The 24,128-nt window shown below is 44.0% G+C and overlaps 1 long non-coding RNA gene across 1 annotated transcript in view; it reads right to left on the reverse strand.

Annotated features, from left to right (window-relative positions):
• LOC148145817 (uncharacterized) overlaps positions 1–24,128 on the reverse strand; it is a 58,212-nt gene that overhangs the window by 26,263 nt on the left and 7,821 nt on the right. Inside the window, exon 2 of the long non-coding RNA XR_015761205.1 lies at positions 23,337–23,445. This is a non-coding gene — a long non-coding RNA (uncharacterized LOC148145817). The remainder of the gene's footprint in view (positions 1–23,336; positions 23,446–24,128) is intronic.

The following is a 24,128-nucleotide window of genomic DNA, read 5'->3' on the forward strand; positions in this document are numbered from 1 at the left end:
CAATTTTCTGATTCAGTATGTGGATGTACCTACTAGAGAAGGTGCAAAACTTGACCTACTCTTGGGAAATAAGGCAGGGCAGGTGACAGCAGTCAGTGGAAGAGCACTTTGGGGCCAACGACCATAATTCTATTCGGTTTAAAATAGTGATGGAACAGGATAGACCAGATCTAAAAGTTGAAGTTTGAAATTGGAGAAAGGCCAATTTTGACGGTATTAGGCAAGAACTTTCGAAATTTTGTCATTTACATAAATGATTTGGATGTGAGCATAAGAGATACAGTTAGTAAGTTTGCAGATGACACCAAAATTGGAGGTGTACTGGAAAGCGAAGAGGGTTACCTCAGATTACAACAGGATCTGGACCAGATGGGCTAATCGGCTGAGAAGTGGCAGATGGAGTTTAATTCAGATAAATGTGAGGTGCTGTATTTTGGGAAAGCAAATCTTAGCAGGACTTATACACTTAATGGTAAGGTCCTAGGGAGTGTTGCTGAACAAAGAGACCTTGGAATTCAGGTTCATAGCTCCTTGAAAGTTGAGTCGCAGGTAGGCAGGATAGTGAAGAAGGTGTTTGGTATGCTTTCCTTTATTGGTCAGAGTATTGAGTACAGGAGTTAGGAGGTCATGTTGTGGCTGTACAGGACATTGGTTAGGCCACTGTTGGAATATAGACAAAGTCTTTTCCCTGGGGTCGGGGAGTCCAGAACTAGAGGGCATAGGTTTGGGGTGAGAGGGGAAAGATATAAAAGAGACCTAAGGGGCAACTTTTTCACACAGAGGGTGGAATGAGCTGCCAAAGGATGTGGTGGAGGCTGGTACAGTTGCAACTTTTAAGAGGCATTTGGATGGGTATATGAATAGGAAGGGTTTGGAAGGATATGGGCCAGGTGCTGGCAGGTGGGAGTAGATTGTGTTGGGATATCTGGTTGGCATGGACGGGTTGGACCGAAGGGTCTGTTTCCATACTGTACATCTCTATGACTCTATGACTCTATAACAGAGAAGTAGTTTTTGTTTAAGCATTTGAATTTTATCTGACATACAGACGGTGCAGATGGGAGGTGGGAATCTGCCACACCATCTCTGATGTGAGGTAAATAGCAGCGCGACAGGTTTACTGGGTGGTGAGCAAGAGAGGTGAGAATCACTAGCAAGGCCAAGATTTATTGCCCATCTCTAATTGCCTTGCGAGAGTGATGTTTGGTCACTGTCCAGAGTTCCAGACCTCCTTGTGATGTAGGTACACCCACAATGCTGTTCAGAAGGGAGTTCCAGGACTGTGACCCAGCGACAGTGAAGGAACAGTGATATGGTTCCCGAGTCAGGATGGTGTGTGACTTGGAGGGAAATGTGCAGGTGATGGTGTTTCTGCTGTGCTTGTCTTTCGAGATGGTACATGGATTTGGGAGATGCTGTCGAAGAAGCCTCAGTAAATTGCTACAATCCATCAGTGCTGGATGGGGCAAGGTAAAATTGCCACAGTCCCATCGAGCTTCCCTCCAAATAGGAGAGATGATTGGTGGTGGCTTAACCTGAGGGTTACCGCACCTCAGGCAAGGAGTGAAGTTGAGAAGGCAGGACTTTGTGCTGATGGCATCACTGCATCGCAAACCAGCCGTCCAGCCAACTGAGCTGACCGATGAATCCAAGAACAGTGCAGAGAACAGCACCAACCTCCATACATGGCCTTCTTCAATCTCACAAACATGAGGGAATATCCTCCTCAATTGCCTACAGATATTGGTCACTATCCTCCAGGTACTTCACAATCATGACAAGCCATGATCTTCACCAACGGTTCCATCACAGAGTCAAGAGGAGTGCAGACTGAGGTCCAGCAGTGCTTTGTCACTGCAACAGGACTCTTCTCCACCTTCCTCACTTCAATACTTCATCTCACCTCCAGAAGCTTCTTGCTGGAGTGAATCGAACCTGCAAACTGTTCAATATTCAACACCTCAAGGTCAGAACCAAGACCAGCCCAACTTATGTCATTGAACTGCAGTCCACATTCAGAGGCACACTTTCAGAATCCAAGCCAATCACACATTCCCCAAGGCCTATAAGAGAATGGGGTTCATTCTAATCATCTGAAAGACAAAGGCTCTCTACCATTCTGCTTCTACTACACAAAGTTTTCCCTCAACCATCAAAATTCAAAGTGAGCCCCTGAACCATGTGAATCATTTCCCATGCCTCAGGAGCTTCCTTGAGGTTTGAGCAGACATTGACAATAAAATCCAACATTGACTCCAAAGCATCAGTACAGCCTTTGGATACCTGAGGAACAGAGTATTTGATGCCTGAGGGTTCAAACTCAGCACCAAGCTCATGGTCTACAGACCAACCTTGGTCTCAAACCTCCTCTATGCAACAGAACCATGGTTAGAAATCACACAACACCAGGTTATAGTCCAACAAGGTTATTTGGAAGTACTAGCTTTCAAGGCACTGGTCCTTCATCAGGTAGCACTCCAAAAGCTAGTGCTTCCAATGAAACCTGTTGGACTATAACCTGGTGTTGTGTGATTTTTAGCTTTGCCCACCCCAGTCCAACACCAGCATCTCCACATCAGAAATATGGATCATGTACGGCAGATATGATAAATCCCTGGAGAATTATCACCAGTGGTGCATTCGCAAAACCCTGTAAGATCCATTGGCAGGATAGGTGGATCAATGTGAGCATTCTCTCCCAGGCCAACCCCAATATCACACACAATCAGAAGACAGAAGGGCTAGCAGTCATGTGGTCTACTTTGTAAGAGCTGTTTTAGGTTCCGTTTTATTATGTAATGAGAAAGGAAATGTGGAAAAAGAGCATATTTTGAATTAATACCAAGGTATAGTGTGATCATGGGAAAAAGATACGTCAAGCTTTTTCAATGCTGGCTGCATCTAAAAGCTGGGACCTTGAAGGGTGTTTGTATCAGCTCAAAGCTGGAATGTCAAGGCCTGAGAAAACAGATGCTTGAGATGTGGCAACCTTGAGATAGAAGGGAAAGGAAAACAACAATGAATGCAGAAGATCATAAATAAGGCGGGTATGTTTACATGGCTGGTTAAGAAATGCCTAAGGACATGATGTCCATGGGGATGAGAACCATCCCACATAGGGAGGAGTTAGGATGAAAGTAACCAGACTGATCAAAGCCCTGTGAGAGAGAAAGGGCAGAAGCTAATACACAAGGAGAGAGAAAGAAGTTCAAGACCAAAGAACTACAAGATACATTCAGTACTTTTGCATTCAGAATTCAAACAGGCAGTATTTAACAAACTCTAAATCAAAGCCTAAGTCCTTTAAAGCCATTTAATAAACTTGCTCTGAATATCTCTTTCAAATAATTTCATGGCTGAACTTTGTTGTCAGTTCATTTCCAGTACAATCAGGGGAGTGTTGATTGTAGTGAGCTCCATGATGGTAACACTGGTGAATGTAAATGGGAGGTGAATAGATTATCTTACATGTCATGTTGATAAGACATGAAAGAGACCATAAGCTTTTGTTAAGTTTATATTGTCTTGTTTAATGTTTTAAATAGACATTGCTGGACTAAAATGACTACTACCGATCACATGCTTTGCAAGCTATCGGCAGCTATAGATATGAGTATCAATGTGATCAAAGGATGATGCGTTGTACCCGGAGATTGGTGGTGGGGTGGAAGGTGAGGACTGGGGTGGGGGGGTCTGTCCTTGTTGCATTGAGAGGGGTGGGTTCAAGGGCAGGGGCGTGGGAAGTGGAGGAGATGCCCTGGAGGGCATTGTTGACCACGTGGGAGGGAAAATTGTGGTCCTTGAAGTAGAAGGCCATCTGGGATGATCTGGAGTAAAATTGATACTCCTGGGAGCAGATGCAGTGGAGGCGGAGGAATCGGGAGTAAGAGATAGCGTTTTTACAGGAGGGAGGATGGGAGGAGGTGCAGTCCAAGCAGCTGTGGAAGTCAGTGGGTCTGAAGTAGATGTCAGTGCTGAGTCGGTTGCTGGAAATGCGATGGAGTGATCCAGGAAATGGAGGGAGATGTCCAAGATGGTTCAGGTGGACTTGAGGTCAGGGTGGAAGGTGTTCGTGAAGTTGATGAACTGTTTAACCCCCTCGTGGGAGCAGGAGGTGGCGCCAATTCAGCCATTGATGTAGTGGAGGAAACGGTGGGGAATGGTACCAAGGTAACTGTGGAAGATGGAATATTCAATGTAACTGACAAACAGACAGGCATAGCTAAGGCCCATGCAAGTGCCCATGGCTACCCCTTAGGTCTAAAGGAAGTGGAAAGATTTGAAGGAGAAATTGTTGAGGATGAGGACCAGTTCAGCCAATTGAATGAGTGTGTCGATGGGAGGGGACTGGTGGGGTCGGCAGGAGAGGAGGAAATGGAGGATTTGGAGACCTTTATCATGATGGATGGATGAGTCAGGGACTGGACGTCCATGGTGAAGATGAGGCATTGGGGCCGGTGAACTCAAAGTCATGGAGGAGGTGGAGGGTGTGGGTGGTGTGCCGAAGGTATGTGGGGAGATCCTGGACAAAGTGGGACAGGAAACTGTCAAGGTCTGTGGAGATAAGTTCGGTGGGGCAGGAGCAGGTGGAGACAATGGGTCGACCAGGGTAGTCAGGTTTGTGAGTTTTGGGAAGGACGTAGAACCTGGTGGTGTGGGGTTCCCAGACTATGAGGTTGGAAGCTGTAAGTGAGAGATCCCCTGATGTGATGGGGTTATAGATGGTATGGAAGATGGTGGTTTTGTGATGGGAGGTGAGGTCGTGGTCGAGGGGCAGTAGGAGGAGGTGTTTTCGAGTTGGCGCCTGGCTTCAGAGGTGTAGAGGTTGGTGCACCAACTACTGCTGCGCCCACATCCCCCTCCCACCCCACATTCCCCCCACCAACCCCCCCTCCCCCTACCGTCTGCTGGTTTGATGGTGATGTTGGTATTGGAATGAAGGGAGTAGAGGACTGCATGTTGCGAGGGTGAGAGGTTGGAGTGGGTGAGGGGGTGGTCAGGTTGACGTGTTCAATGTCGCAGCTGCAGTTGGAGGTGGAGGCTGCAGCAGAAAGATTTGATGTTGGATGCATGTTGTATTAATTGATCCGTGATTGCAGTGGGATGAAGGTGAGGCCTTTATTGAGGACTAATTGTTCATCCTCAGTTTGGGGGAGGTCTGGGGGGATGGCAAAAACACGACAGGGCTGGGGGCTAGGACCTGGTAAAGAGCTGGAGTTGGAGGCTGTCTCTGGAGGGGGTGTGGTCATGGTATTGTGGGTGATGTCACCAAAGCAAGTGAAGCACACCATGGGGGTCAGGGGGCAGAAGCAGTGCATTCAGTGACATTGTGGGAGTGGAAGTGATGTAACAGGTGATGCTCGTGATGTCGTCAATAGTGTTCGGTGAGTGATGTCGGGGAGGGTGGAAGTGGCTGAGGCAGGACAACTATGGGGGAGGAAGTGACATGCCGGGTAGTCTTTGTGGTGGTTTTGGTAGTGGTTGTCCGAGCAGTGATCACTGAGGTGGTATAGTTGGCAGGAGCTGTGGTCTGTGGCAGTGGCCGAAATGACGTCATAATTTGGTGTGGTGGTGCTGGCTGTGGTGGTTCTGAAACTTGCGGAACAATCCAGGGAACATCTCTGGGACACACACATTAAACAACCCCACCACCCTGTGGCCAACCACTTCGACTCCCTCTCCCACTCTGCCAAGGACATGCAAGTCTTGGGCCTCCTCTACCGCCAAATCCTAGCCATCTGATGGCTGGAGGAAGAACGCCTCATCTTCTGCCTTCAGACCCTCCAACCAAGCAGCATCAATGTTTCACCAGTTTCTTCTTCTCCCACCACCATCCCTCCCCCACCCCACACTTTATCCCAGCTCCAACCCTCCAACTCGGAACTGCCCTTTTGACCTGTCCTACTTGTCCATCTTCCTCCCCAGATCTGCTCCTCCCTCCACTTCGACCTGTCATCATCAACCCCCAACTTCATTTACCTATCGCATTCGCCCTAGCACCACCCTCTTTCCATTTATCTCTCAGCCCCCTTGCCCCACCCCCATTCCTGATGATAAGCTTATCCTCGAAATGTCGATTCTCCAGTCTCCTCGGATGATGCCCTGACCAGCTGTGCTTTTGCAGTGCCACACCATTTGACTCTGATCTCCAGTACCTGCAGTCCTCACTTTCTTCTAGCAGCTCGAGATACATTCAGCAGTAATTACAATGACAAAACCTTTGGAATTTCTCAGATAGTAATGGCATGGACAGTGCAAAGTCAGCAAAACAAAGAAAGCAGCCGACCTTACATATCTGAACCTAAACTGATGACAGAGGAGATATGTTAAAACACATTATGATGGTAAAAGTAATAACAACCATCATCATTGTGGATAAATGTATGGTTATCCACTTTGGTGGCAAGATCAGGAAGGCAGATTACTACCTCAATGGAATCCATTTAGGTAAAGGGGCAGTACAGAGAGATCTGGGTGTTCTTGTACACCAGTCAATGAAGGTAAGCATGCAGGTACAGCAGGTAGTGAAGAAGGCTAATAGCATGCTGGCCTTCATAACAAGAGGAATTGAGTATAGAAACAAAGAGGTGCTTCTGCAGCTGTACAGGGCCCTGGTGAGACCACACCTGGAGTACTGTGTGCAGTTCTGGCCTCCAAATTTGAGGAAAGACATTCTGGCTATTGAGGGAGTGCAGCGTAGGTTCACGAGGTCAATTCCTGGAATGGCGGGATTACCTTACACTGAAAGACTGAAGCGACTGGGCTTGTATACCCTTGAGTTTAGAAGACTGAGAGGGGATCTGATTGAGACATATAAGATTATTAAAGGTTTGGATACTCTGGAGGCAGGAAACATGTTTCCGCTGATGGGTGAGTGCCGAACCAGAGGACACAGCTTAAAAATACGGGGTAGACCATTTAGGACAGAGATGAGGAGAAACTTCTTCACCCAGAGAGTGGTGGCTGTGTGGAATGCTCTGCCCCAAAGGGCAGTGGAGGCCCAGTCTCTGGATTCATTTAAGAAAGAGTTGAATAGAGCTCTCAAAGATTGTGGAATCAAGAGTTATGGAGATAAGGCAGGAACAGGATACTGATTAGGAATGATCAGCCATGATCATATTGAATGGCGGTGCAGACTCGAAGGGCTGAATGGCCTACTCCTGCACCTATTGTCTATTGTCTATTGTATTCTTTAAGTGCTTAAGGGATTTTGCCGAGACCTGTGGATGTTACAAGGGCAGCATGGTGGCTCAGTGGTTAGCACTGATGCCTCATAGCACCAGGGTTCCAGGTTTGATTCTAGCCTCGGGTGACTGTGTGGAGTCTGCACATTGTCCCTGTGTCATATGGGTTTCTTCCCACAGTCCAAAGATGTGCAGGCCAGGTGAATTGGCCATGCTAAATTGCCCATAGCGTCAGGTGCATTAGTCAGAGGGAGATGGGTTACTCTTCAGAGGGTCAGTGTGGACTGGTTGGGCTGAAGGGCCTGTTTCCACACTGTTGGATGTCTATCTCTCTAATTTAATCTAACTCATTAACCTAAATGACCTGACAGTGGACAATGTCATACAGCCAAAATCACTATCTTTTGAAGAGTTTTAATTGTACGTTTCCGAACCCTTGTCAATTTGCTTTTGACATCAAAACAGAGGCACCAAGCAGTACTTCAGCCAACAGCTAAGTCTTCCTTAAGCCCAAATCTCACCAAAGCAAGTTTCTGGAAATTATTGAGTGAATAAGCTAAAATCACCAACTGTATCACCACTAACTTTGAAAGAAATCTGCAGTTGCTATGGTTCATTCTTCTGGAATAGCCATTGTTTCCTAAATGAAGGCCTCATTATTGGACTCTGACATTCACGGGAGTTAATATCTACACTTTAGGTTTCGATTGTTCCTAGCTGGAGAAGTATTTCTTCCTTTTGATTTTTTGTACCCATGTGAAGTTGAAAGGACATGTTCAGGCTTGAGTGTGAAGAAATAATACTTTTTGGTTTAAACACAAGAGAGAGTTTGTGTCATGGCTCTTAAAATTGCATCATCAAAGTAAAATGGATTTGAAAAGACATCATGGCCAATACAAATTGAAACCATATTGAAGTTGAGGGGAATACAAAGAATTCAGTCCACCTTTATCTCCTTTTCCTAACAATACAAACAGTTATAGAGTCATAGAGATGTACAGCATGGAAACAGACCCTTATCTCGACCTGATATCCCAACCCAATCTAGTCCCACCTGCCAGCACCCGGCCCATATCCCTCCAAACCCTTCCTATTCATATACCCATCCAAATGCCTCTTAAATGTTGCAATTGTACCAGTCTCCACCATATCCTCTGGCAGCTCATTCCATATACATACCACCCTCTGATTGAAAATTGTGTAACTCCTAGGAAGGGTGATACATGTTGGATATTTCTGGCAACAGTCTGAGCCTTTTTGTGCTGCGATTCGTTGATGCTCATATTTCCTTTAGCAAACATGCAGCCAATGGGATGGGGTGATGTCCATTCAAACATGTGTCCACAGCTTTCCACTGCCCATTATTTCCTGGAGATACAAAATTTCATAGAATCCCCACAGTGTGGATAAAGCTATTCAGTCCATCAAGACCCCACTCCCACCCTGTATTCCTCATGGCTAATCCACCTAACCTGCACACCCTTAGACATTATGGGCAATTTAGCATGGCCAATGCACCGAGCCTGCACATCTTTGAACAGTGGGAGGAAACCAAAGCATTCGGAGGAAACCCACAGAAAAAAAGGGAGAGTGTGCAAATTCCACACAGACAGTAACCTGAGGGTGGAATTGAAACTGGTTCCCTGGTGCTGTGAGGCAACAGTGCTAACTACTGAGCCACTGGGTCATTTCCTTTGCATGGACTCAAAATGAGGAACTAGAATATGGGGACATAATCTCAGCATAATTTTGATCATTTAGGATTGAGATGAGAAGAACCTCCATCATTTATAAGACTTGGAAATTTTACAATTCCCAACACTGTGGATTATGGATGCTCTGTTACCCAATATACTTAAGGTCGAGAACACCAAATGTTTGGTATGTCAGGATATCAAAGTCCTGGGGAGAGGGCAAGAAAATGTGATTGTGGCAAGAGGATTGCATTGGAAGATCTATATTTGCTCCTATTTCTTGTGTGTTGCTGGTTATTGTGAGTTGACTGACGGGTGGATTGGACATTTCCTGTATTTTTCTGGACAGGACACACCTGAGTAATTTTCGACTTTGTCTACAGTGTAATTGGACTGGAAGGTGATGAGGTCTTCAGGATCTTATTAGAGTCCACAGCCTCCTCTGTATCCAGCACAAATCGTGCTATTACATGGAGTGGGCTGATGATTGACATCAGGGATATAAGCACAACAAGGGGAGTATGAGGCTGATTAAAGATGCTTTGGCCTTGTATTTTGCACTTATCTACTAGGCTCCCCTGTCACCGAGGATTGTGTTGTTTTTGGGGTCTCCTTCTCTAGTAGTCAAGAGTGTGGTGCTGGAAAAGCACAGCCAGTCAGACAGCATCCAAGGAGCAGGATAATCGACGTTTTGAGCTTACGCTCTTCATCGGGAATGAAGCTTCTGGAGCGGGGGCTGAGAGATAAATGGGAGGGGGTGAGGCTGGGGTAACAGTAGCTGAGAGTACGATAGGTAGGTGGAAGTGGGGAAGAAAGTGATACGTCAAAGAGGAGGGTGGAGCGGATAGATGGGAAAGACAATGGACAGCTCAAGAGGGCGGAGCTGAGTTGGCGGCCTCCAACTGGAATAAGGTGGGGGGAGGGGAAATGAGAAACTGGTGAAATCCTCATTAATCATGAATGGTTGCAGGGTCCCAAGGCGGAAAATAAGGTCATAGAGTCATAGAGAGGTACAGCATGGAAACAGATCCTTCGGTCCAACCGTCCATGCCGACCAGATATCCCAACCCAATCTAGTCCGACCTGCCAGCACCTGGCCCATATCCCTCCGAGTCCTTCCTATTCATATACTCATCCAAATGCCTCTTAAATGTTGCAGCCTTCACCACTTCCTCTTGCAGCTCATTTCATACACGTATCACCCTCTGTGTGAAAAAGTTGCCTCTTAGGTTTCTATTATTTCTTTCCCCTCTCACCCTAAAACTATGCCCTCTAATTCTGCACTCCCTGACCCCAGGGAAAAGACTTTGCCTATTTACCCTATCCATGCCCCTCATAATTTTGTAAACCTCTATAAGGTCACCCCTCAGCCTCCAAAGCTCCAGGGAAAACAGCCCAGCCTGTTCTGCCTCTCCCTCTCGCTCAAATCCTCCAACCCAGACAACATCCTTGTAAATCTTTTCTGAACCCTTTCAAGTGGCACAACATCTTTCCATTTGGAAGGACACCAGAATTGCACACAATATTCCAACAATGGCCTAACCAATGTCCTGTACAGCTGCAAAATGACCTCTCAACATCTGTACTCAATACTCTGACCAATAAAGGAAAGCATACCAAATGCCTTCTTCACTATCCTATCTACCTGCAACTCGACTTTCAAGGAGCTATGAACCTGCACTCCAAGGTCTCTTTGTTCAGCAACATGCCCTACGACCTTACCATTAAGTGTATAAGTCCTGCAAAGATTTGCTTTCCCAAAATGCAACACCCCGCATTTATCTGAATTAAACTCCATCTGCCACTTCTCAGCCCATTGGCCCATCTGGTCCAGATCCTGTTGTAATCTAAGATAACCCTCTTCGCTGTCCACTACATCTCCAATTTTGGTGTCATCTGCAAACTTACTAACTGTACCTCTTATGCTCGCATCCAAATCATTTATGTAAATGACAAAAAGTAGAGGACCCACCACCGATCCTTGTGGCACTCCACTGGTCACAGGCCTCCAGTCTGAAAAACAACCCTCCACCACCACCCTCTGTCTTCTACCTTTGAGCCAGTTCTGTATCCATATGGCTCGTTCTCCCTGTATTCCATGAGATCTAACCTTGCTAATCAGTCTCCCATGGGAAACCTTGTCGAACACCTTACTGAAGTCCATATAGGTCACATCTACTGCTCTGCCCTCATCAATCTTCTTTGTTACTTCTTCAAAAAACTCAATCAGGTTTGTGTGACATGATTTCCCACGCACAAAGCCATGTTGACTATCCCGAATCAGTCCTTGCCTTTCCAAATACATGCACATCCTGTCCCTCAGGATTCCCTCCAACAACTTGCCCATCAACGTCAGGCTCACTGGTCTGTAGTTCCCTGGCTTGTCCTTACCACCCTTCTTAAACAGTGGCACCACGTTAGCCAACCTCCAGTCTTCCGGCACCTCACCTGTGACTATCGATGATACAAATATCTCAGCAAGAGGCCCAGCAATCACTTCTCTAGCTTCCCACAGAGTTCTCGGGTACACCCGATCAGGTCCTGGGGATTTATCCACCTTTACCCGTTTCAAGACATCCAGTACTTTCTCCTCTGTAATCTGGACATTTTGCAAGATGTCACCATCTATTTCCCTGCAGTCTATATCTTCCATATCCTTTTCCACAGTAAATACTAATGCAAAATATTCATTTAGTATTTCCCCCATTTTCTGTGGCTCCACATAAAGGCTGCCTTGCTGATCTTTGAGGGGCCCTATTCTCTCCCTAGTTACCCTTTTGTCCTTAATGTATTTGTAAAAACTCTTTGGATTCTCCTTAATTCTGTTTGCCAAAGCAATCTCATGTCCCCTTTTTGCCCTCCTGATATCCCTCTTAAGTATACTCCTACTTTCTTTATACTCTTCTAAGGATTCACTTGATCTATCCTGTCTATACCTGACGTATGCTTCCTTTTTTTTCTTAACCAAATCCTCAATTTCTTTAATCATCCAGCATTCCCTATACCTACCAGCCTTTCCTTTCACCCTAACAGGAATATACTTTCTCTGGATTCTCGTTATCTCATTTCTGAAGGCTTCCCATTTTCCAGCCGTCCCTTTACCTGTGAACATCTGCCCCCAATCAGCTTTCAAAAGTTCTTGCCTAATACCGTCAAAATTAGCCTTTCTCCAATTTAGAACTTCAACTTTTAGATCTGGTCTATCCTTCTTCATCACAATTTTAAATCTAATAGAGCCCCAAAGTGCTCCCCCACTGACACCTCAGTCACCTGCCCTGCCTTATTTCCGAAGAGTTGGTCAAGTTTTGCAGCTTCTCTCATAGGTACATCCACATACTGAATCAGAAAATTGTCTTGTACACTATCCTTTCTCCAGATGTCAGGTGTTCCCAGAATGACCAATTCCACCATAGAAACTCCCAGATGACATCTTTCTTCAAAGACCCCCGCAATTTCCCTTCCCACATGATTGACAATGCCCTCCAGTGCATCTCCTCCATTTCCCGCACCAGCGCCCTTGAATCCCACCCTTCCAACACAACAAGGACAGAACCCACTGGTCCTCACCTTCCACCCCGTCACCTTCTGTATACATCGCATCATCCTCTGCCACTAACAAACAGACCCCACCATTAGGGATAAATTTGCATCCTCACCCCTTTCAACGTTTCAGAGAGACCATTCCCTCCGCGACTCCCTTGTCAGATACACTCCCCCCCCCCCCCACCAGCCCACATCCCACTCATGGCCCTTTCCCCTGCCACTGCAAGAAGTTTAAAACATGTATCCACCACCTCCCACCTCCAACCAAGGCCCGACAGGATCTTTCCACATCGGACAGAAATTTACCTGTATCTCCACTAATGTCATCTATTGTATCAATTGCGCCTGATGTGGTTTCCTCTACATCGAGGATACAGGACGCCAACTTGTGGATCATTACAGAGAACATCTCTGGGATATCCACACCAACCAACCCCACTGACCCTAGGCTAAACACTTCAACTCCCCCTCCCACACCGCCAAGGGCATGCAGATCCTGGGCCTCCTCCATCGCCAAATGCTAACCACCTGACACCTGGAGGAAGAATGCCTCATCTTCTGCCTTGGGACCCTGCAACTGCACAGGATTAATGTGGATTTCAACAGTTTCCTCATTTCCCACTTTATCCCATTCCCAAGCCTCCAACTTGGCACCGCCCTTTTGACTTGTCCATCGTCTTTCCCACCTATCCACTCCACCCTCCTCTCCGACCTATCACCTTCTCCCCCCCCCTTCAGCTACTTATCGTACTCTCATTTATCTCCCCCCCCCAGCCCACCCCCCCTCCCATTTATCTCACAGGCCCCTTGGCCCACAAGCCTTATTCCTGATAAATGGCTTATGCCCAAAACGTCGATTCTCCTGCTCCTCGGATACTGCCTGGCCGGCTGTGCTTTTCAAGCACCACACTCTTGAATCTGTTCTCCAACATCTGCAGTCCTCACTTTCTCCTCTTTCTCCAGTAGTGTTCTTAATTGTCTACCACCATTCCATGACAGGACATGGAAAGCCTGCAGAGCTTTGATCTGGTCCACTATTTATTGACTTGCTCTCTTCTGTCTTCAGCATGTTGCGTCCGCTGTATAACATACATGTCATCTTGTGTTCTGACTTCACTATTGTTATTCCTGGCCAGCTCCTCTACACTGTTTATTGAACCAGCATTGATCCCCTGGCATGTTGGTAAGGGCAGCATGCAAGATTTACAGAGGCATGAGGTTCAAATACAATTGCAGTCAAATACAATTCTGCTGTTTCTGATGGATCATAGTGCCTCATGGATGCCCAATTCTGTGCAGTTAGGTTTCTTCTGCATTGCCATTTAGAACAGTGGTTGTATCATATAAGCTCTTGCCATTATAAATGAGGACATTGGATTCTATAACAGCAAAACCTGAAGTAAAAGTGTCACAAGAAGTCAACTCTGTTAACAGAAAGTGTGCATGGATGCAGGATGATTATTTCATTGTTTTAATGCAATGAATATTATTTTCTCAAAATACACTGATCATAATAGTCTATCCAATATTATGTTAAAACACACAATTCAAACTTACACTAATATTAATAGATGCTTCCCTGCTGATTTTATCACAGTCTCTAAGCCTGCAATGAATCTATCACCAACTCGGTCCAAAGTCTCAGTGGCATTATCACACACAAATTACATTTGTTGTAGGTTTACTAAACACCAATTTAATTCACAATCGAAAGGAAGTGGTTCACAATGACTTGTTGAATTAACCTCAATACTGGCACGTGAGTCAATTTATCCGGTGCTTCTAAAAAAAAGTTCAGTCACTAAATTAATCGTGTGAAAATTACCTAAATACAGTAAGTGAAACAAAATGATACTCAACCAGCAACTGAGAAGCAGAGCATGCATTACAATAACCCAAGCCAAATAAATATTTCATTTAAAAACTAAGATTTACTGTTAAATATTTTATGTTCTAATTATAAAAGGGTTTCATTTGGAAGGTTAAACTGAAGGTAAGTTTAAATGATTGATTTGATCTGAAATTATATGTGGAGACAAAGCAGAGACACACGTGCTGATCATCCACGAATAGCAGTCCAATTCGAAAGGAACCCCGTTGTGAATTTCCATGAACATGAACTGACCCGGTCAAGATTGAAAAGGCTTCTCCTCCTTTCTTTCCCTTCTCCCCCCATTTCATTCCTTTTCATTCTTTCTTGCCTTCCATTTTTTTCTCCTGTTCCTTTTTCTTTCCTTCTTCCCCGTGCTGGCATGGCTCAATTGGTAGAATGTTCCCTTTCCAGGACGTAAGGTGAAGGGTTTAATCTCTATCCATGCACTTGATCTCGTCATCAAGGCTGGCACTGCACTGTCACTAAGGACAGAGTGCTGTAATGTTGGAGGTGCCATCTTCTGAATGCCATGTTATACTGAGGGAGGTCTTCCATCAACCAGATGTAAACAATCCCATGGCATTATTTAATGAAGAGTGGAGGGATGGTTTGCTGGTGTCTTTGGGGTATTTATCCAACACAAAATTGCCTCTATATATTTTTAATGCAGTAAAACATCTGAATTTGCTTCACAGTTACATTATCAAACAAAAGGTCACTCAGTCATATACGTAAAGGGATATTCAGACATATGGTCAAAAGCTTGATCAAAGGGATGTTTTAAGCAGTTCCTTATGGGACGAGACTGTCAGAGAGTTGAGGGAGGGAGCTTCAGAACTTAGAGTCTGGACAGCTTAAGTCCTGGACGCCATTGGTAGAACAATTAAATTCAGAATGTCACAAGAGATCAGATTGGAAGAGAGAATAAATCTGATAGGGATGTGAAGCTGGAAAAGATTAACAAGATAGAGGGGGATCAGGTGTTCTTGGTCAAAGAAATAGATTGTCGGACATGTTTTACAGGAAGGCAGCAAGTTAGAGCAGCTAGGAGTTTGAAAGGGGGAGTTTCCAGAATGTGGGGCTTTGGCAGCTAAAGGCACGGTCACCAGTAAAATTGGGGATGAACAAAGAGTATAGGAGCAAAACCATGGAAGGTTTGGAAGATAATAATTTTAAAATTGATGTTGTTGCATACAGGAGGCAATTTAGATCAACAAGCAAAGGAATAGTAGGGCTTGGTGTGAGTTAGGCTTTGAGTAGTAGAGTTTTGAATGATGTTAAGTTTATAGAGAGCAGAAAATGGGAGGGTGATTAGGAGGTCAATGGAACAGTGAACGCAAGAGGCCCTAGAGAGTGGCCAACTAATGCAATAGTGGAACCAAGCACAGTATGGAGATGAAAAGATGTGCTCTAGTGTTGCTGGTATCACACCTCAAATGATGTTCATTGATTGTAAAGCATTTGTGACGTTATAAGGAGATGGAGATACCATGTTGATTTTCTTTTTTCCCTCCTTTCTCTTCTTTCCTGTCCTTTTCATTCCCATTGTCCTTGTCTTCTACTTCCTTTGTGTTTCTCCATCTCCTGTTCCTCCCTCTGCTTTTCCTCCTTTGTGTCCTTCTTTCACCCTGGAGGGTTGAAGGACTGGAGGAAGTTACAGAGATATCTATCAGACAAACCTTACTGATCTCCACATGAATTATTTATCTTCCAAATGCACCAATTTCAAAATTACTGATCTCACAACCATCACTAGTTCTGACAGGATGGCGGTGTAAACTTCCCTTGCCCTGCATTTGAGTGGTAACTCATTCTTTCTGAAGAGTTATTAACAATTAAAACACTGGTAAACCAGCCTTATGGTAAAGACACGATCTTGCCCATACCCCCTAGGTATATCGAAGTCAAGATTAAACTTTTCTCTCATTATTTCTATTGCCTGGTCAATTTAAGATCTCATGTCAAGAAATCAACAGAGCACTGTATTAAAAGGACAAAGCTGCTGATGTTGGAGATCGGAAATAAAAATATAAGGAGCTGGAGAAACTCAGCAGGTCTGGCAGCATCTGGACAGACAGAGAAATGTTGAGTTAATGCCTCCGGTCCAATGATTTACATGAGACTGGAATATCATAGCAATTACAGAAATGTGGTTCAGGAATGGACAGAGCTGGCAGCTTAATGTTCCAGGATACAAGTGCTACAGGAAGGATAGAAAGGGGGGAAGAGAGGAGGGGGAGTGACGTTTTTGATAAGAGGTAGCATTATGGCTGTACTTAAGGAGGATATTCCTGGGAATATATCTATGGAAGTAATTTGGGTGGAACTGAGAAATAGGAAAGGGATGATCACCTTATTAGGATTGTATTATAGACCCCGCAATAGTCAGTGGGAAATTGAGAAACAAATTTGTAAGGAGATCTCAGTTATTTGTAAGAATAATAAGGTGGTTATGGTCGGGGATTTTAGCTATTTTCCAAACATAAACGAGGACTCACGTAGTGTTAGGGGCCTAGATGAAGAGGAATTTGTTAAGTGCGTACAAGAAAATTTTCTGATTCAGTATGTGGATGTACCTACTAGAGAAGGTGCAAAACTTGATCTACTCTTGGGAATTAAGGCAAGACAGGTGACTGAGGTGTCAGCGCGGGAGCACTTTGGGGCCAGCGACCATAATTCTATTAGTTTTAAAATGGTGATGGAAAAGGATAGACCAAATCAAAAAGTTGAAGTTCTAAATTGGAGCAAGGTCAATTTTGATGGTATTAGGCAAGAACTTTCAAAAGCTGGTTGGGTACAGATAATCACAGGGAAAGAAACGGTTGGAAAATGGGAAACTTTCAAAAATGAGATACTGAGAGTCCAGAGACAATATATTCCTGTTCAGGCGAAAGGCAAGACTGGTGGGTGTGGGAAACCTTGGATGACTAGATAAATTGAGGTTTTGGTTAAGAGGAAGAAGGAACCACATATCAGCTATAGACAACAGAGATCGAATTGAATCCTTAGAAGAATATAAAAGCAGTAGGAGTATACTTAAGAGGGAAATCAGGAGGGCTAAAAGGGGGCATGAGATAGCTTTGGCAAACAGGGTTAAGGCGAATCCAGAGGGCACTTACAAATACATTAAGGACAAAAGGGTAACTAAGCAGTGAATAGGGCCCATCAAAGATCAGCAAGGTGGCCTATGTGTGGAGTCGCAGGAGACGGGGGAGATACTAAATGAGCATTTTGCATCAGTGTTTACTGTGGAAAAGGGTATGGAAGATATATAATGTGGGGAAATAGATGGTGACATCTTGAAAAACATCCATATTACAGAGGAGGAGGTGCTAGATGTCTTAAAATACATAAAAGTAGATAAATCCTCAGGACCTGATTAGGTGTACCTTAAGACTCTATGGGAAGCAAGAGAAGTGATTGCTGGGTCTCTTGCTGAGATATTTGTATCATCGATAGTCACAGGTGAGGTGCTGGAAGACTGGAGGTTGGCTAACATGGCGCTACTATTTAAGAAACATGGTAAGGAAAAGCCAGAGAACTATAGACTGGTGAACCTGACATTGGTGATGAGCAAGTTGCTGGAAGGGATCCTGAGGGGCAGGATTTACATGTATTTGGAAAGCCAAGGACCGATTAGGGATAGTCAACATGGCTTTGTGTGTGGGAAATCATGTCTCATGAACTTGATTGAGTTTTTTGAAGAAGTAACGAAGAGGATTGATGAGGCCAGAGCAGTGGACTTCAGTAAGGCGTTTGGCAAGGTTCCTCATGGAAGGCTGGTTAGCAAGTTTAGAAATCATGGAATACAGAGAGAATGAGCCATTTGGATACAGAACTGGCTTAAAGGTAGAAGACAGAGGGTTGCTTTTCAGACTGGAGGCCTGTGACCAGCGATGTGCCACAAGGATCAGTGCTGGGTCCACTGCCTTTCATCATTTATGTAAATGATTTGGATGTAAACATAGGAGGTATAGTTAGTACGTTTGCAGATGGCACCAAATTTGGAGGTGCAGTGGACAGTGAAGAAGGTTACCTCGGATTAAAATGGGATTGTGATCAGATGGGCCAATGGGCTGAGAAGTGGCAGATGGTGTTTAATTTAGATAAAAACAAGGTGCTGTATTTTGGAAAGGCAAATCAGACCAGGACTTATACACTTAATGGTAAGGTCCTGGGGACTGTTGCGGAACAAAGAGACCTTGGAGTGCAGGTTCATAGCGCCTTGAAAGTGGGATTGCAGGTAGATAGGATAGTGAAGAAGGTGTTTGGTATGCATTCCTTTATTAGACACTACATTGAGTATTGGAGTTGGGAAGTCATGTTGCGGCTGTACAGGACATTGGTTAGGACACTTTTGGAATATTGTGTGCAATTCTGGTCTCCCTCCTATTGGAAGGATGTTGTGGAATTTGAAAGGGTTCAGAAAACATTTACAAGGATGTTGCCAGGGTTTGAGAGTTTGAGCTATAGGGAGAGGCTGAATAGGCTAGGGCTGTCTTCCCTGGAGCATCGGAGGCTGAGGGTGACCTTATAGAGGTTTATAAAATCATGAGGGGCATGGATAAGATAAATATACAAGGCCTTTTCCCTGGAATGGGGGAGTCTAGAAATCGAGGGCATAGGTTTCAGGTGAGAGGGGAAAAATTTAAAAGGGATCTAAGGGGCAACCTTTCCACGTAGGAGTGATGCTTGATGGGAATGTGCTGTCAGAGGATGTGGTGGAGGCTGGTACAATTATAACATTTAAAGTCATCCAGATGGGTATATGAATAGGAGTGGTTTGGAAGAATATTGGCCAAGTGCTGGCATTTGTGACGAGATTAGGTTAGGATATCTGTTCGGCATGTATGGGTGGGAACGAAGGGTCTGTTTCCGTGCTGTACACGTCAATGACTTTATGATTCTTCAAAGAATTGCCATCTCTGCTTTGTTCTCAGCAGATTGAGTTGAGTTCGGACCTGTTGAGTTTGGTACGCATTGGCACTGGCTACAGTAAGGTCCAGGGATTGAGACGCTGTTTGACACAGTGGTCAGGTCTGCTGCCAGGGTTTTGAAAGAAGAAACAGAGAGCTTCTCACCAGATGCAATAAAATGTTTGCTCAGCACATTCCAATCAGAGATGTCGGGGTATTAACATTTTTAATACATTTCACAGTTCCATTGTAATTACATTATATTTACACAGGGAAGCATCTGAATGTCATAACCTGGCTATCTCTGAGCACCTGAAGAAGTAGTGAGGCAGCTTTGAAATACCTTTAACACTTAACAACGCAGGCACATTTATAAATGTCACAATCCTTTTTACTGCAAGACAAAAGAACAATGCCTTTTGAATTAGCTTGTCCCTCAGCCTCGTTGATTAACTGACTAATATGCAAATATCTGTCGACATTCAGACAATTAGTGATTTATTTTTGTCTTTATTTTTTTCTCCGTTATCTTTTGTCAGCTTCATCCTGTAATTGACATGCCAGAATAATGCTCTGACAGCCTGGTAGAACATCAGGGGGCATTAAGGGGCTCTCAGTTGGTTTGCGATTTCTCCATGTGAGATTTCTGTGCTTATTTAACCTTTCGCTTTCACCGAATGAATAAAAACGAGGAAAAAAAAATCACATAAAATTATATAGCCCCTCATCACACTGTTGGAATGACTCCAAGTGCTTTATGCAGCATTTTGTAATGCAAGTGTCAGTGTGGGTAAATTAGAATGGCAAGTGTCTCTGTCCTTCAGAGCTGATCCCCTGTCTCTATCGGTGAAAACACTGCGGTTCTCCACTTGAAGTCTCCAATTACTCCCTGCGACTTTGGGTGAAGTTTAACAACAGACCTGAAGAAACAGGGTAGGACTGTCAATCTATGCTCAGTGGGTAGCATCCTCTCCTTTGAATGAGTAAAGTCATAAATTCAGCCTCTACTCCAGAGACTTGAACACACAACGTATCCTGGCACTGCTGCAGGTGATAGCCTTTGAATGAGACGTTAAATCAAGGCTCTTTCTTCTCTCAAACAAAGAAATAACAGAAAAGTGCTGGAGAAACTCGGCAGGTCTGGCAGCATCTGTAGAGAGGAAATCAGAGTTAACGTTTTGAGTCCAGTGGTCTTCTTCAAAACTGAAAATACCTGGGAACAGCTGGTATTTATGCAGACGATGGGATGGAGAGTGAATAGACTACATGGAGACACTGACCAGAGAGAGAGAGAGAGTGAAAAAAGGGATAGGCAGACAAAGGGATAGCTGATTCTAAGCTGAGATGATGTACAGTCCATGGCAGGGAGGTTAATAACAACAAGGGAGAGACAGCCATGGTAGGAATAGTGTATAAACCCCTAAACAGTAGCCACACTATAAGAAAGTGTGTAAATCAAGAAATAATAGGTGGATATAAAAATAGAGCAATAATCTTTGTATTGATTGTTTAATCAAGTTGAAAAATTTAACTATGAGAGCAAATTCATTAGGTATAGTTTCCTACAGTAATATATTATGCAGCCCATCAGAGAGCAGGCTATCTTGGATCTGCCTATCTGCGTTCAGTGTGCAAAAATAAATCTGAACTTCCAATTGTCTGCCATTTCTGACTAATATCTCTGTCTCAGTCTCGGTGCAGTGCTCCAGTGAAGAACAGCATTCCATTTTCCACTTGGGAACCCTGCAGCATTCTGGACTCAATATCAAATTAAAAAATTTCAGAGCCTGAGCATCTTCTCCCATGTCCTTACACCAAACCCCACGCATCAGGCCTTGTCATCACATGGGCTGCTACCACAAGCAATCCATTGTCAGCCACTGAGAACCTGTTTAGCAGCTATTGATTTTCCCAGGCTGACCTTTACCCCCTCCTTTGTCTGCCCAACTCTCTCTGGGTACCATCTTCGCCTATCATTTACTCCTTCCCCCTCCCTCGCACAGCTTCTCTAGCATATATATCAATCCTTTCCCAGCTTTGAAAAATGGCCACTGGACCCAAACCATTAACTCTACTTTCTTATTGAATGACTGAGCAGGAGTAAGGGCTAAATGGGCTAATCTTGTTCCTGTTTGTTATGATGTTAGAATCTTATAAATGCTGGCTAGGGTGCTAAAAACATGTCTAAATGGTTGAAGATGGGTTGGTTGTGCTGGGAGCTATTCATGTAGAACAGGATCTAAGATAACATGAAGGATGGCGTCAAGATTAGAGTGGTGCCGGAAAAGTACAGCAGGTCAGGCAACATCTGAGGAGCAGGAAAATTGACGTTTTGGGCAAAAGCCCTTCATTATGAAGGTTGGTGTCCACATTCTGAAGGCTGTCAGGTACCAGGGCAGAAGACGAGGTGTTGTTCCTCCAGGTTGCATTGAGCTTTGCTGGATCACTGCAGCATGCCTAAGACAGAAATGTCGGCATGGAAACATGGTGATGTATTCAAGTGTCAGGCTACAAAGATGCCCAGGGTCATTTTTCAGGGAAGAGTGTTAGGTGTTTGGCAAAGCGGGTTTAGTCTTTCTGCTGTTTGAGATAGGCATTGAAAATCTCCTAAGAGGTAAAGGGAAGTTTTCTGTAACACTTTGGACAACACTCATCCCTTGATTAACATCACAAAAACAGATTACTTTGTCATTATTACTTTGCTGCTTATGACAATTTACTGTACTCAAATTGTCTGCCACATTTACAATTTCAATCCTTAATCCTTATTCAAGTAACTTCTGAATTATGTAAAAAATATGGTCACTGTTTATTATCATCTTTCTAGATGTTTACCCTTTCGCTGCCTTTGTATTTTTTTTCCTTCCTTCACTGTGGACATTTTCTGTTGTTGTTTTTGATAAGATTTTTCTCTGTCTTTCACTCTTTGATAATCCTGGACTTTTAGCCCTGGATGTAACATTTTGGATAGAATAGGGAGTTAAAACTTCTTTCCCATCAATAATTCTAATTGTGTAAATCCACATAGAACTGGAGTAGACTACCAGTTTAAATCTGTAGGTTAGAAATGCAGTTTGGAAAATCTTTATTCTTATTTAACAGACTGCTGCTAATTCTGGCTCCTCTTTTATTTTCACCATTGCATCTTGGGGAACTTGTAAGATGTACAAATCCACAGATTTCCCTGAAGTGCATGAATATTTCCTTTGAAGATGATGGATCATTATCAGAGACAAACCGATCAGGAAATTTATGTGTCATAAAAATTTCCATTAACGTTGAAATGACTATTTCAGTAGAGGTTGTGTGCAAATATTTGACTTCAATCCACCTTGAAAAATAATCTATAACAATTGGATTCAATTTCCCATTAGACGTGAATAGATCCATTCTCAGGATGTTCCAATGTTCTCATTGGGAATTCGATTCAGATAAGAGGACCACTTGGCTCTGGTCAAGGCATTGCACATTTCTCGCAATTAGAAATCACTTATTTTGCAGATCTCAAAATTTGCAGCCACCACAATGTGTGCTTTACATTTTGTGGTGCCCCTATGGTCCTATGTATTTATTCCTCAAAATGTCTGCCCAAAGTGAAGCCGATATTGCTACCTCTCATCAAGTACCAGCAAGTAATCCGAAATAGTAAAGGTCACACATAAGATGATTTTCGTCTCTGTACAACTGGGTAAGCACCTTCCAAGGCTCCAAACCTCCAGAAACAACAGCTTGCACTGCCCAGTGGGCTCCCCAGGGAATACGTTAAGATGCAGTGGGAGGACAGTAAGAACAAGTTTTCTTGAGAGCACCTTTGAGGCACGGTCTCTTTCTGTAGCCCCAAATGCCATTGTTCCAGCATCAAGCAAGATGTCATGGCCACTGACCATGTCTTATGGGCAGTGATCTGCACTTTTGCTTTGCAAAAGCAAACTATTTTGTTTATTTTCTGTCATTTCTGAGTGCTGTCCCAATGAAGACTATTGAAATTAAATAGGAATGTGTGAGGTGTGCAGAGGGCACATGAGAATAGAATTAGGTTCAGGGGTTGTTTCATTCCTGATGGTACAGACCAGTCCACTGTCATGCATGGGAGAAGAGTCAAAGAAACCTGAAAGAAAATACAGACCTTAAGTGGAATCACAGGACATTAATTTCTTGAAGGTTCAGACGTATCCCTGGAATTCTCCACTCTGCAATTCTGACATGAACTCCGCCAAAACGGTAAACAGAGGAATCTGAAACAAAAGCATCAAGTGTTCATAAGTAATATTGCATTTCACAATTTTAAAAGCTTGTAAATTTTAGGCTTTGTTGGCCTTGTCTTTTTGGGTGGTGTCTTCAGTTGAGAGATTTCAGAAAACTGTTTTGACTCCATTGTGCTCACATGAAGGATGTAAAAATGAGTCAGGTTATCACTGCTGGCAGATTGCCTGCACAAAACACAAACATCTCTTTCAACTAAGGTCAGATGTACTTTGAAGAAAGATCTTTCTTGGCTGGTCAGTGCCACTAGTGAACCCAGTATGACAATCTGATGCAAGGCAGAGTAAGAGGAGACCAAGCACACAGTCTCCAAGATACACATTACCCCATTAGTGTTCCTCCAAATAATGTGTCAGGGTATTGACTTTTCTCTCTCATACCTGAGCCTGAGGAGAAAAATCCACCAAATTCTACTGAGCTTTTGCCAGATTTTTGCCTGAAAGGCTCATCGTTGCATTGCAGTCCTTAAACTGTGTGATAGCAACTCATTTATGTCTCTTAAACGTGTGGTGTCACCTTACTGGAAGAACAGTGGTTGAACTTTTGCCTGACTAGCACATAGCTAATATATTGGGGTTAATTGGTTAATTGTACAGGGGCTGACTGGAATTTTCCAAAGCAATGGAACTGCTTTCTCTCTCTCTCTCTCTCTCTT

This window comes from Chiloscyllium plagiosum, unplaced genomic scaffold, assembly GCF_037043375.1.
Source record: "Chiloscyllium plagiosum isolate Xiang-an unplaced genomic scaffold, Cpla_swu_hap1 HiC_scaffold_23, whole genome shotgun sequence".
NCBI classification, from domain to species: domain Eukaryota; kingdom Metazoa; phylum Chordata; class Chondrichthyes; order Orectolobiformes; family Hemiscylliidae; genus Chiloscyllium; species Chiloscyllium plagiosum.